Source organism: Amblyomma mixtum, chromosome 5, assembly GCF_055824585.1.
Source record: "Amblyomma mixtum isolate Tamu chromosome 5, ASM5582458v1, whole genome shotgun sequence".
Lineage (NCBI taxonomy): Eukaryota > Metazoa > Arthropoda > Arachnida > Ixodida > Ixodidae > Amblyomma > Amblyomma mixtum.
Genome location: NC_143016.1, coordinates 156,583,015 through 156,595,453, shown reverse-complemented (window position 1 = coordinate 156,595,453; position 12,439 = coordinate 156,583,015). Strand labels below are relative to the sequence as shown.

The window sequence follows — 12,439 nt, the reverse complement described above, 5'->3', positions numbered from 1 at the left end:
CGCAGAGCTCGTTTTTGCAATCTCTCAAGTCTGCGCAAGTTTGTCTTCGTAGTGGTGCCCCAGATTAACAGACAGTAATGTAAATGAGACTGTACTAAAGCAAAATACAACTGACGTTTAATAGAGCTGGGAACCAAATATCTCACTTTATACAAAATGCCTAGAGATCTAGAGATATTTGTGTGAACCTGTAAGTTCCGGTGTTGAATTATTGATAAAAAAACGCACACTATCATAAGCTACCTTCTCGTCCGTCCTTGAGCAGATAAAGATCAGCGGTTTGTGTAGGATACTTTTTACAGTCCGGACAGATAAATACGGAGCGTCGTGTTTATGTACCCACGGATAGTGCATAGTTATCCTTTGCAATAGAGCATACTTTGTGGCGCTAGAAGTGTAGCATTATCAATACTGTGAGGGTATAAGCTTGCACCACAGGGTTGAAAACTTTGCCCTCTTTATCACGGTGTGGGTTTAGACTTGGACAAAGTAACTTTGTACTTCTTGACGTAGCATAAATATACCTGCTAAAGGGGCACACTTGCACCTTTCATGCTATATGCTGTCCTCAGGCTAACAGTTTCCCTTCTTAGAAATGCGTAATGTTACACCTAGTTGGCTTAGAGTTACTCTTCTTATGGCAGCGCAAGTCTAGGCTACTTGAAGCGTAACATTTAACTGTTTGCGAGAGCATAAACACTTAGCCGCCGAGAGACAGCGTAACCTTACGCCAAAAAACGTATAAGCTTAGCGACAAGTGACTTACCCCCCAACAAGACTAAGATTAGAGAAACATGCTGTTGGGAAATTTGGCGTTGCAGGAGATAAATGAAGTGGACGCAAAAATTTAGACAGGGACCGAGACGAAACACATACGACGACTGACAAGCACTATACTACCAACTGTTTAGAGGGGTGTGACACACGGAATATGAAGCAAAGAAAACAAGCATGCGCGAAGACCGTGGATGCACAAACGTCATGCAACAGCTTTTCGATTATGGCAAAAAAAGAATTAAGATAAGCACGTTCAGCGGAATAAATCTGCAAAGAAGCATCACTCGCGCAGCGATCAGACAGCCTTTTATTGTGGAAGGCCTCCAGCACAAGCCGAGGTTTTGCATTAGCGCTCCTGCCTAAAATCTTATTGTTGTCAAATCTTGCCCTACGCATGCTGACGCTGGAAGAAATGTTCCATAGAACATTTGACGTACTGTCGTTATTTTCTAAATTTTTCTCATGCTCCCGAAGCTGGTCATTAATGCAGCGGCCATTTTTTTTTGCCATAATCGAAACGCGGTGGTATGACGTGTGTGCCTGCACTGCCTTTGCGCATGCTCGTTTTTTTTTTTGCTTCATATTGGTTTGGTTTAGGTTTGGTTTATTGGGGTTTATCGTCCCAAAGCTACTCAGGCTATGAGGGACGCCGTAGTGGAGGTCTCCGGAAATTTCGACCACCTGGGGTTCTTTAACGTGCACGGACACCACACAGTACACGGGCCTCTAGAATTACGCCTCATTCGAAATTCAGCCGCCGCGGCCGGGATCGAACACCGGTCTTTTGGGCCAGCGGCTGAGCGCCATTACCACTCAGCCACCGCGGCGGGCTCTTCATATTCCGTGTGTCACACGCAAATAAACAGTTGGTAGTAGCGCTTGTCAGTCGTCGTATGTGTTTCTTCTCGGTGTTTGAGTAGATCTTGTGCCCACTTCATTTAAGACTGAGATCAGAACTTTTTTTTAGAGTGTACGCACATTTTGCCACGTGTTAGAGCGCGGCCTGCCGTGTATGTAGTTTCTTCGTATGTTCTTCCTTGAGTCGAGGCACATCTTCGGATGAATAGACTCATGTTCGCGACGACCTCTCTGTCGTTCCAACGCAGCACATTTCTGTTGTCCACAGTAAACATGGCAGCGAGCCAAGATACTGAGCGCAACTAACATCATGGCTCCCTCCGCGAGTGGAGGAGAACGCGCTTCCCCTAACGCACCAGCTGACGCTTGAAGTTTCAATCGGCTGCGCCTACCATCTGCGCGCACTCAAGGTCCAGCCAAGCGCATCCTTCAAATCCAGGCAGACCTTAGATTCCGCACTGTAAGATTGTGACGGAAAATTCTTCGCAAGGCGAGATCTGCGAACTGATGCCCCCTAATAGTGGAAACTACGTGGAACTCTTGCCACCGCCGTTATCGTCAACCGCAATGCCGCGCGTCATCTGCCGCTCCGGTGGCCCATCCCGTGAGCTGATCTTTTTTACTCGCACCAGTACCTGATCAAACGATTTTAAATAGCAGGACCTGTTATAGGGCTTTTTGTGCTGTGAAACGATATATACAAAAAAAATTATTTTGGTTATTATCCGCTATGTTTGCAATGGCCCTGCAGTTGCACCGCCGACAGCTGATGTTGCTGGAAGTTGGTTGGAAAAGGCAAATTTTTTGGACGAAGAAACTAAAGAAAAAACAAGCGAACGAGAGTATGGGAAAAAATTATTATGAGCAAAAAAAATGAAAGAACGAACAAGCACATCATGGATGCTTCTTTGACGCGTCACTATCTTTGACCGGACATTGACATTTTGGAAAAAATTTCTTGCTCCACCTTGAAAGGTTCACGAAAGCGACAAACAGGTTAATTTCGTGAAAATTGTAGGGAAGCCTTTAAAGGGCACTTCTTCCTCTTTATGGCGAGGAGTGAATCTTGTTGCGGCTGTTGACATTATACATTTTATCTGAAGAAGGGTTGGTTTGGTTGGTTTATGGGGTTTAACATCCCAAAGCGACTAAGGCTATGAGAGACGCCGTAGTGGAGGGCTCCGGAAATTTCGACCACCTGGGGTTCTTTAACGTGCACTGACATCACACAGTACACGGGCCTCTAGAATTTCGCCTTCATCGAAATTCGGCCGCCGCGGCCGAAATCCCGCGTCTTTCGGTTCTTTCGTGCGTCTTTCGGGTCGGGCGAAAAAAAGAAAGGACTCTACCGCGCAGTGTGCACGCTTTGATAAATTATTCTAGCGCAGTTTCTTGGCAGAATGCAGCTGGTGCTAGTTTAAAACTTTGATGTAAGTTAATTCTAGATATTCAGCATTATCTCAGAATAGGCAGAAGCTCGGATGAAGGCTTGATCGAGGTTTCATAATATCTAAACTAGCAAGAACGAAAAATAGGTGGCTCACTTTGACCTGCCAGGATATGAGCGGTTCGGCAGTACCATAAATGTTGGGCATCTCTGCAAAATACCCGAAGTGGGCAGCCTCGCTGATGAAACACTTGAGCTACCTGAAATGTTCCGGGATAATAAAGTTAAAATTACGTGGGAAGCACTGAACAGACTGGCAATTGGAGTTCACAAAGGATTAATACACGTTTCTTTGTTACCACCTTTTCTTTTCTTGATTTTTATGACTGATATTGAAGCTATGCTACAGAGACAGAAGGATACAGTCTCTCTTATAAGCTAATGAAGCTATCGCGGAGGAACGGGTGCACGTTTTAATAGTGGGTGATTTAGAAGTCAAAAAAGAGTATGAATGAAATAATCGGAGGAGCACTTTGGGATGCACAGTGCAGTTTTTACAAAAACGCAGAGAAAGGGGTGGATTGTCTACTGAAAACGGCAAATTTTATTCCGATATTTGTCGTCGACACGTGGCGCTGCAGTTACACTCTGGAGGCTACTGACACAACTAAACATGCACTTTTGTATTGTAAATGTAAAAAATCTAATGATAAAAATTTCCCGAGAAAATTCTCACACTTTCGTGCTGCTTTCTGTGAAAATCGCATCGGGCTTGTGTCCGTAGTTTTGGAAGAATTTATTTTTACCTTTTATGCTAAGTTTTACACCTTGTATACAGAAACGATGCAGTCTGAGCTGATAATCAGTTATATAGCCCCTCGTGAATATCTCATGAGGTGTATCTGATGCTCCTGGGCTTAAAATCAGCACAAATAAATTAAATTTGATAATGTTGGAAGATATAGTTGAATAGGTTACCATGATTATTGAATACTTAGGGTGGAGAAGCACAAATATCTCGGCGTACGGCTAAACAAGGGTAACGTAAACGTGGGAAACCACGAAAGACTATTAGGACGAAAGGCAAAGGAAATTCCAGAGTAATATGAAGACCAGACAAGTCTGGAGCGTATGAGTTATGATGCTCAGACGTATTTCAAGGCAGTAATTACCCTGGAGTATACTTTTGGGGAAATGGTTGTCTTCATGAGATGAGAAGTCAGGTCAGGTCTCGAACTCAACCATGGAGTTGTCAATAAATAAGTGTTATGTGGCCGCGGTAATTCTGCAAATTGTCTTTCTTGGCGGAGATTGTTTTAAGTGCGCTAAACTCAGGGCAAATGTTTCCATGAAGAAGTCTCGGAAGGATAAATGAAAAGTGATGGTAGCTCAAGAATGAAGTATTTGTAAAGTAAGAGCATTTACTCGCAGTGCCGGAAAATGAATCCAAACTTACCCGTCACATAAGACGACACAAGAACTGGGTAATAAACAGCGCTGAACGCAAGGCCGACGAGTCAGCGGTAGTGAATGGGTTCTCTTCGATGGAATTGAAGTGGACTGTGTAGACAAAGGGGACAAAGAAAAAAAACGGCATTAATTTGTTAACAACTGCGGAGGCTTCTTCGCGAATGGGTCACTGCTTTCGCGTACTGCGCTATTTTGATGGCAATGGAGAAGTGCCGTCGGGCAACCGACTGCGTGCTATTGGCAGTTCGCTTGCAAAATTTCTTTGGGACGCCTGGTGCAAGAAGTCGTATACAAATGAGCAGCTCGTCCCAAGATGCTGCGTCTCGGAGAATTTAGACTCGCGTTCTGCGGCCCAAGAGAACTCTGCCTCAGTGCATTACGACACAGTAAAGTTATTGTTTTCCAATTGGACTCAACAGCTCGAAGAAGCTGCCTCATAGAGATGGCCACGATAAAATGTTGTTGTTGGTACTCCTGCTCAGAAAGAGCGCATGCGACTACCGATCAATGTTTATAGCAAGCATGAGTTTATATTAAGCAAGAACGTTTTTGTCGCTGTCTGTAACTGACAGCTACGGCGCCATCAACAATATCAGCATAACCACAAAAAAGAGACACCAACAATAAGCCCCGTCGAAATGACCAGGACAAGAAGCAATAAACACGAACGAATGTAGGTGAGCCAGAGTGTGTGGCAGCGGCGAAATTTATTCCCGTTTCCAATTCCAGCAGAACTAGATATTCTTTCCTCACGGCATGAACCGACCAGAGCAGCCTAGACACGTAGTACTTCGTTCTACGATTACAAACAACCGAGCTTTTCACGAAGCGACAAGCATGCCACAAAATGCACTCGAACGGGATATACATAAGAGCATTCGCAACTTTGTTAATCCTCTAATCGGCTTTCGCTTAGCGGTCGCTTAGTGACCACCACCTCTTAGATCTTAGCGACCTGGTCGGCTGTGTTAGAAACCTTCTTTTGCCACCCGTCCGACCTGCGCAGGTGGTCTCCCGCCGCTCCACTGCGGTTATTTGCATGAAAAGGTTCCCAGCGCAGCCCCACACTATATGGTTGACATTCGCATACTCTCCGAAGCTTTTTTCATTCTGCACAGCATATCTGTGGGTGAATTTTAGCAATTACTACTAAGCTTTGGACCCTGGGTGTTTAAAGCCGCCAGCTTGGTTCAATCGCCTTGCATGAGCGCGGGGCTGGAGTTCGAATTCCCTTGTACCAGTTTGACAGAAGATTCTGATTTTACTAGAGGCGGGTAGACATTCCTTCGTTCGCCGATCTGGCCCAGTGCCTGGGGAACAGCCTGCCCAGATATTGAATTCTCGGGCTGTGTTTGTGACCTTTTTTTTTCCTGAAATGTTTTAGTGTGCGCGCGTACATATACTTTTCATTCGAGATTCTGGGGGTGGGAGGGGGGGGCGGAAGCGAGGGGTATTTAATATTTAGTTCTGCGGCGGCGTGGTGTATTCTGCCTCTGATAGAGTTACTTATCGCAGATTTTTGAGTATCTTATTATGATAATTCGCGGTGACATTTTTATGGTCATGTCATTGCTGCTTCTTCTGCCTCTTCCGTAGATTTCCCTGGTATTGTAGTAGCTGCTATGCTTTCAGCTTGCTGGTCAGCTATAGCCACAAATATTCGGCGCGACGACGTACAGCACAGATTTGTCTTTAAGACTAGTGTCTTGATTTATCACGCGGGCTTTGATTCTGCTGTTGCTCTGCGAAGGAAGCATGGTTCTTGTTATCGGTGGTTTCTCTATACAACCCCGTATTTCCACATAGAGATATTTGAATTGAGGTGCGTTCTGTCTGCACCTTACGTTGGGACTTTGTAGGATATTTTTCCCTGCTTTAAGTTTTGTATAATCGCTCTATCTAGTCTTTCAAATGCGCCTCAATGAGTTCTGTCCGTTCATGATGCGATTACTACTCGCATTGCACTGCAAGTTGTTGTATCCGAAGTAAGGATACAAATTCCGTCCAGGTCACATTTTCCACCTCTAATATTTAGTTTATCAACACTGACGCCCACGAACGCTGAACTCCAGTCGCTCGATGAGAAAACAAGGGGAACAATAAATCACTTCCTCCACTCGCTGTGCTATGTCCCTCGCTGAAAACAGCAAAGAGAGCGCACCCGTAGATACAAGGTACACAACTTCGTCGAATGTTATCGCACAGGACCACCGAGCCCCGCTAAAGGATGAAAACACTGCAGATGAGAGCGTCCCTGCTTTCCCTCTGCGCGGAATTAGACCTAAGCCAAACCGCTCCGCTGGCTTCCTGTTCGTGCGTGTCGTCGACACAACCATTTTGCTGACGTCCACATATGCACAGGGCACTAATTCATAGATCACGACTGCCAAACTGCTGGCGGACTACACCTGGACACGTAAAAACCACGTACTTAAGAGTGCTGACGCATAGTACGGAATGCGGTACGTCTACCGCTGATGCTGTCGCGGTAGTTGCTGACGTCATATACCATGATGCAGGCCTGCTATTCTTGCTTTGGGTGGCCGGAGAGCCGTAGCACGATGGCTTCGTCACGGGATGTCGACGTGAGAAAATTTCAAGGCCGACTTACATGCTGAAAGTTTTCGGGAATTTTATTTTTAATTTTCTCAGGAACACGACCATCTTTCGGCTGAAAAAAAATAAGCGTTGGCAGTCTTTTCAAGAGATACTAGGTACGTATAAAATAAATTTGCTACTATGTCCATTGAAGATGGCGATGACAATGAATTTTTATGGCGCAAGGCCATCTGTGGCTAAGGAGGGTCACGGCTCAAGATGTTTTTCCGTCTTCTCAAGGCGGATTCAAATACCCATTTCCCAGCAACTAGCGTTGAAAACGCGAGCAACAGGCCAAGGGAAAGCTTGCACCCTTTGTACAACCGGTGGATACCCGGCGGCGCTGGGGATCGAACCCAGTACCTGCCGCATGCGAGACGGGTGCTCAACCACCCGGCAAGGCCTCTGCTGTGGTGCATCCATGGATGAGCAGTGCTTAGAATGCAGAAGAAATTGCATTACCTTGGGGACTTTGCTGGCAATGATTTTTCAGGGGAGCTCTTAGCATGCATTCGTGCATGCATAAGCAATTGTTTTTTTTTTTCCGAATGTAAATCTAAATTTTGTTACCTAGGAATAATAGGAATTATTTTCCTCCATAATTTGTTTGATTTGTGCAATAGGCTTAAAGCACACTTAGGTAAACCCTAAATCATTTATTGTGACTCTGTAAGTAGAAGTATTCAACTGAACGAATATCAGGCAAATAAGCGTCGCATTAAGTGGCCGTAGTAATATTTCCAGGGAAACATGGCACCACTGATTTCATTTCATAAATTTATTTTAGTTCACATGCACCTCAAATGATTCCTAACTTTAACAGCCAGAATACTTCGACTCAAACTGATACCTAATTGGTAAATTTTTGTTCCATCTTCTCTCGTGTGCTACGCGCATTTTTCTGAGGGCAAGTTGCATACACTCATAATGATGCGGGTGAAAGTCCGTATGCTGTCCTGATAATTCGCCAAGTGGCATAAACGACGTTTTTTATGCTTCGTACCAGGATAACGATTATATTCGCGTTGATAAAGTGGTTCTGGAACAGCCGTGTGATAATAGACAGCACGCATGCGCTGAACCGCACTATCATATCTTCACCAACTAGCTGGGCGCCATTGCCATCCTGCATGAGCGGGAGAAGCACGCGCGGTTCACCTACTAGTATTTCAGTCTCAGCCTGCCCGTTCCGTGATATCGGCAGCCGCGGAAACTAATATCCCCAAAGACCACTGAAGCACTAACGGTGGCCGCCATGGCACCTTGCGACGAACGCTGCCTGCTTCTGTCTCTGCCGATGGAGATGATCACCTACATCTTCGGTTTCCTGTGTCCCGAAGACCTGATGGCCGTTGAACAAACTTCGTCTGTGTTTTCAACACTGGCTCAAGACCCCAGCGTTCTGCAAACCACAAAGTTTCACCCAAACAGCTCGGCGGGCTCTCTTCGAGAATACTTGGACGAGAAGCGGGCGGTGGCCATATCTGAATTAGACCTGAATAACTTCCTGGCAGCCGACTCGAGGACGGTGGAAGGCAGCGTCCAGATATGCGTCAATCTAACCACACTGCGCTGCGCGAACACCCGTCTGTTGCCTACAGCAGTCCTTCGCCTCCTTCGAGACAGGCTTCGTCGTCTGCAGTTCCTCGAATGGTCAATCCTTAGATATCCAGTCGACCAGAATGACGCGGGATTTTTATGGAAGCGCCCCAGAGATGACATGCCGTCACAAATCCCTGAAACCCTGCGCGGCATGTACGTTGAGGTGTCACATAGCATGGTCAACAACCTTCTGTTGTGCTCCACTCTCGAGCACTGTTCCAGCCTTCGCAATTTGCACTTCCACGAGATAATGCTTGGGGGAACACTCGAAACAGCCTCATACAATGTGCTCGAGAGCTACCACCGCGGCACAGCAGGGAAGTTTGAAACATTCACCTTCACCGACGACCGCACTCTTGCAGCCCACGAAGCCTGTGGACGCATGCGGTCCAGCACACGCACCCGAAAGTGTTTTCGGCTTGTTCAAGACAAGTTTGAATATATCTCGGAATGTAGTCGTGAGGCAGAATCCGAGGCCATCAACGAACTGCGTGGTCTTGGACCGGAGAACTGCACATCAGGTACGGCGAGATTTTTCGAGTCTCTTCATTGTCATTAATGATGACGCGTTTGCAACTCTCGAAGCAGCGGCTGGTCACCACTTGCACCCTAACACGCGAGCGTTGACGCTGAAGTGTTCCACGTCAGAGACAGCGGCCCAGAAGTGTTCCGCAAGTGCCGCCGATGACACGTTTTTCTTCCACTTCCTCAGAGGATGCCACAGACTGAAAGAGCTGAATCTCGCTGCGTTCCATTTTGAAGGGAACATCGATTGCTGCTCCCTCCTGGCTAACGCCAGCCTCATCTGCCTACGCGCACTGACCCTGCCATCTTGTACACTTCGTGAACGCGGGCGCCTCGAACAGCTCGCCAAGGCGCCCTTCAGGCTGGCAGAGCTAGACGTGCGCGCTGCTCTCACTGAGCGGCCACTGACTTGCGCCTTCTGCAACGCTCCTTCCACATGTACCGAAGAGGTGTTCGAAGGGCTGCGCCTACTGTGCCCCCTTAGGCGTCTTACATTGTGCGATCTGCCGCACATCCGCGATCTGCGCTTCCTCAGGGGCTGCGTGGTCCTTGAACTCAGACTCCGGAACCTTGGACTAGGGCGCTTTCCAACTGAAGAATCACTAGCGGCGTTGACAGAGGTAAGGATTGTTGGCGATTTGCCCAGACTTATCCTGTGGTGTTTGTGTCGTGCCTACAAAAGAGCCTCTCCTCCAACTTTCAACTGAGACTAAGAGGGACGCCGGAGACGAAGGCTGCGAATATTTAAAATCCTCTGAGGTTTTTTTAACGTCTGCTGACATAGCACCGTGCACGGGCTTATATCATTCGGCCTCCATCGAATTCATGCTCGCTCTGATGCAGAGTCTACATAAATATGTGTGCGTCGAAAATATAGCAGCTACAGGTTGATACATACATCTCTGCAATTAAATTCAGCAATCGTAAGCGATCTGTATTTCCTAGGTTATGAATGTTTCAAACGCGAGTAGGCCAAGTTCTGTCGTTTTCGCTGTACAGTTAAGAAAATTATACCTAGAATTTCGACATCAGGGAGCAATGTAACGCAGCTGAAGAAGTATAATAATAAAGATAGTGAAGTAAAGATAGGGAAACGCTGTTCATTTATATTCATGCGTAACAAATTTCAGAGAAAAAAACGTACCGCAAAGTCAAGACAGCGACTCAGATAAATGGACACACAGCTTTCTCGGTCTTTTACATTTTTCAGCGCTATGGTTTTCCCCTGACTCATGAACCAACAGTCCGAAGCATCCACCTAGAAAAATGTCAGCGTGCAAGTATTTTGAAATGAAAGAATTCTATCAATATTGCCGTAGCCATTGCCAAGGCTACCAGAATATTGCCATATTAAAAGCTGATAGCGTCGTAGGCTTTATCTGGTGATAAGCTTATACCTTAGCAGCTTCATCTCCTGCACAATGTTTCATGGACTATGAGTAGTGGTTGCTGTCATTAAGCGTTCGGCGCAGACAACCGCTCTGAGAAACCGAAAACTGGGTGTAAGAAAAGGTATAATGCATTATTTGCCTCCCTTCTCTGTGGGCACCTGAACTTCGCCGAAAGGAATGGTAGAAGGAAGTGAAGGAAAGAACTGTGAAAGGGGCGCCGTAGTGCATGGCTTTAGATAAATTTCGCTCATCAGGGATTCTTAGACTTGCACTTGCATCTTAAAGCACACGGGGGTCTCTGCGGTTTGCGCGCATCAAACGCAACCGCGGCGGTCGCCTTTAGCAGAAGGCAAAATCCAAAAGGCACCCTTGTGTCGTGCGATGGCATTGCACGTTAAAGAATCCCTGGTCACTGATAGGTATCCAATGCCCTCCACTACGACACCTCTTTGATATTTCACTCCCACCTTCGTTCCTTCCCTTATTGCGCACTCGAGGTGTGAATTGAGAAGTGAATTCCTGCGCCGTTTTCTTTCCTAAAATCACATTGTCTTTTTACCAAGCGTCGATGTTTGGAAGGCATTCTATGCCTTCCGCAGCTTTTCCTCTTGAAACAGCAGTACTCTCCATGCGAATCATTGCAATGCCTGTTACAGGTAATGGTGCAGGTGGAGAGCCTGAAATTGGAAAGCAGTGTCGTCCCCTTGGACCTGTCCTTGCTCTGCCGAGGACAGACGGACGCTCCACGGCTACGCCGGCTCTGCGTCACGACGGCAGGGATAGCGTCGGAACAATTTTCACGCTCGCTGCACAACTTGCGCCTACTCCTACCTGCTGCGGAGTCTATCCATGTGCATGGTTGGATACCCGGCGTGCCACCGGTGCGCTTCGATATCATCGTACCCTCACTCATTGACACAGACGGCGCCTACTGGAAATTGTACACGGAATCTGCGTATTCTGCTGACCGCACTGTTCTTTGTGAGACGCATGATCTTGTTTCCGTTCCGAGGCCGCACAACTGCGGCCCACGCCGCTTTTAAACCCGGTGGCATAGACCACAACACCATGCCTTCAGACTTGCTAGCATTGGGGCTAGCATATAAACTTCGCCCAGAAAGTAGAACCGCTAGAAAATATTTCTCATCTGCCGCCAAATCGTATCCACCAAGACAAGCGTCTGAGTTTTTGAACCAGAAAATGGTGGACATGCTTGAGAGTCACGATGTTGTGGCGTTGCTTGATCGCCAAAGCTCCGGTCGGGCTTCTCGGCATCATTCCTCTCTAGCCCTAAGATTGTGAAAACGAATTTTAGAGTTGTGTTCTGCGCCTTATTTATTATTGCAACCTCTTTTAACCTCTTTTAAATTTCGGCACAAGTATCTGTGAAAATGGTGGAAATTTTGAGCTGACTGATAGTGTCATTTTATATGCATTGTTTTTATCGTTCGCACTTTATACCTGATCGCGAGAAACACAAGTTGCATTGTTGTCTATAAAATCTGTGGAGGGCCGGACACAGCATTTCATTTAATTCGATGGCTGGAAACGATAATAGCATTTTCTGTGTCGCTTTTGAGAATGCTGTTGCACAAGATGCTCATCATATCGATGTTCCAGCCGCAAAACCATGCCAGCCTACGCTGCTACCAAAGAGAAAAAAGTGGTGCAGAATTTCTTTCGTTCGTTGCCATTAGGGCCTTTCAAATATTGTCCTTGAAAAAGTGGTTTCAGTATGGCTTTTGTCGCGCATGCCTTCAAGCGGCGTACTTTGCCACGATTACGTGAACAAAGGTGCGCAAATCAGTGTGCAGATTTCACAAGGTGACGC

At 46.5% G+C, this 12,439-nt stretch overlaps 2 pseudogenes; both read left to right on the top strand.

Annotated features, from left to right (window-relative positions):
* The window catches only part of LOC149344241 (uncharacterized), a 36,319-nt pseudogene extending 28,800 nt beyond the window's left edge, over positions 1 to 7,519 (top strand).
* An 826-nt stretch (positions 7,520 to 8,345) lies between these two features.
* Positions 8,346 to 11,651, top strand: LOC149344240 (uncharacterized; annotated as a pseudogene).
* The last annotated feature ends 788 nt before the right edge of the window (positions 11,652 to 12,439 follow it).